Below are 2500 nucleotides of genomic sequence, written 5' to 3' on the forward strand. Positions count from 1 at the left end.
TATGCAGGATGAATGTACAATGAATATGTCTAATGCTAACGTCCATAATCTAAATATATTTCTGTTTAATAATTACGGTGTAATAATTAATTGCAATGTTTTTAAAAAGCGAATATGTGAAATGCTTTTATTTGAGAACATATGTTTATTACTCTTGTTTAATCAAGTTATCCGCGTGTGTGGGGTGGGGGGGGCGGGGGGGGGGGGGGGGGGGGGCGGTGCGGGTGTGTGCTGATTATTTGGTTGTGGTTTTCCGCAATTCATCTTTATTCTTATCTTATCTGTCTATTATAACCAATGTGCAGTATAGTAGGCTATGTTTATAATTATATTCAAATAATGTTTCTTAATTCTTTCTGTTTTTACATTAAGAATACTAGTTATTACCTGCAGTGTGTGGATGTATGTATGAAACGATGTATGTGATATTTTTTTACATTTGTATCTTCGTAATATTTGTTGGGGCTGTTGTTGGCTTTTACAGTTATGGTCCCCATGTTGTTTACTTGTCTATGTTGTGATAATGCACCTGACCAAATTTCTCCAGTTGGAGATAATAAAGTTATTCTTATCTTATCTTCTTATCTTATCTTATCTTATAAAACGGAGAAAACACAACAGTGCAACAGAATGCAATACAATACAATGACTGTTACCCTTTGAAACTACCTCGTGTCAATGCTAGAACCTATGGTGAACGTTCTTTCTTCTTTGTTGCTCCCCACATCTGGAACAACCTTCCTCATCATATCCGTGCATCTGATTCAATGTCTGCGTTTCGCTCATCACTAAAAACTTTTTTTTTTTAAACCTATCTATAAGCACCCTCAGCTTCCTTGTTCTCCAGCACCACCCATGTCAGCTCACTTTGGATGTATGTAAAGTGGGATGGGGAGAGTGTGAGTGGTCATGAATGTTTTATGTGACTTGTAATATTTTTCTTTCATGTAAAGCGCCCTGAGCTCTAAGAGAGAAAGTGCGCTATATAAATATACACTATTATTATTATTATTATTATTATTATTATTACAAAAGGCTTATAATACAATGCAATATAGTGCAATGCGACGCAGTACAATACAACACAAGACAACACAAGACAATACAATACAATACAATACAATACAATACAATACAATATAATACACAAGTCGCCTCTCCACTCAGTACGAAACACAGGTCAGAGCTAATTGTACTCCACAGCAGATAGTGTGGTGCGAAATCGATCTTTTGATAATGTGGATTGTTTCCCGACAACGTGGAATTTCTCTGCAGCATGCCCCCCCCCCCCCCCAACCCCCCCCCCCCCCCCCCTCTCTGTGTCTCTGTCTCTGTCTCTGACTCAGTCTCTGTCTCTCTCTCTTTCTCTATCTCTGTCCGTCTGTGTGTCTGTCTCTCTCCAGTTAACTTTTTTCCCCACCAATACCCCTGGGACGCGTAGCTGATACCGTCGACGGCTAATTCTTATTTGTGGACTGCAAGATTTGCCAAATAGCGAGTCGACGAGTCGCACGTAATTTATGTTTCCGGTTCTCGCTGTTTGGTTCTCATTCGATGTCTCTACCCCCCCCCGGCCCCCCCCCCCCCCCAACACACACACACCCACACTCCCCCACCATCACTCTGTCTCTCTTTCTTGCAGTGCTGATGTATTTATGTTGTTGTTGTGTTGTTAGTGGTGGTGGTAGTGGTGGACATGGTGGTGGCCTTTTAGTTAACCAGACAGTTATTTCCCAGTCTTTTATTTTAATTTCTCTCTCTCTCTCTCTCTCTCTCTCTCTCTCTCTCTCTCTCTCTCTCTCTCTCTCTCTCTCTCTCTCTTTTTTTGTTTGTTTATAGTTTCAGTTTCAGTAGCTCAAGGAGGCGTCACAGCGTTCGGACAAATCCATATACGCTACACCACATCTGCCAAGCAGATGCCTGACCAGCAGCGTAACCCAACGCGCTTAGTCAGGCCTTGAGGGGAAAAAAAGATAAATACATAAAAAAAGAACTACTACTACTACTACTACTACTAATATGTATAAGGCGCAAAATCTTGATGAAGTCAACTATAAGCGTACAACACACACACACACACACACACACACACACACACACACACACACACACACACACACATATATATATATATATATATATATATATATATATATATATATATATATATATATATATATATATATATATAACTCAGTCTCTGTCTCTCTCCTTTTTTTTTATAGAACTGTTTTAGTTCACCAGACAATCATTTCTCTGTCTTCTTTTTGAATTTGTTGTCGTTGATATGAATTACTGTAGACAATGGGTGGCTTACAGTGTATGTCAGTTAGGCTTGTCAATGTGCCGACAGGAACAGGAAAGACAACAACAACAAAAAAAACCCGAATAACAAAACAAAGAACGCGGAAAAACGATGAACATTTTGTGGTGTGGTCTGGAGTATTTCATATAAACACCATTTTCTCAAAAAACGACAACAAAACTTGTTCGTGTATTT

General features: G+C 39.1%; 1 long non-coding RNA gene across 1 annotated transcript in view; it reads left to right on the top strand.

Moving 5' to 3' along the window:
- LOC143282427 (uncharacterized) overlaps positions 1-2500 on the top strand; it is a 93662-nt gene that overhangs the window by 67962 nt on the left and 23200 nt on the right. The gene's annotated exons all lie outside the window — the stretch shown is intronic.

This window comes from Babylonia areolata, chromosome 5, assembly GCF_041734735.1.
Source record: "Babylonia areolata isolate BAREFJ2019XMU chromosome 5, ASM4173473v1, whole genome shotgun sequence".
Classification (NCBI taxonomy): Eukaryota; Metazoa; Mollusca; class Gastropoda; order Neogastropoda; family Buccinidae; genus Babylonia; species Babylonia areolata.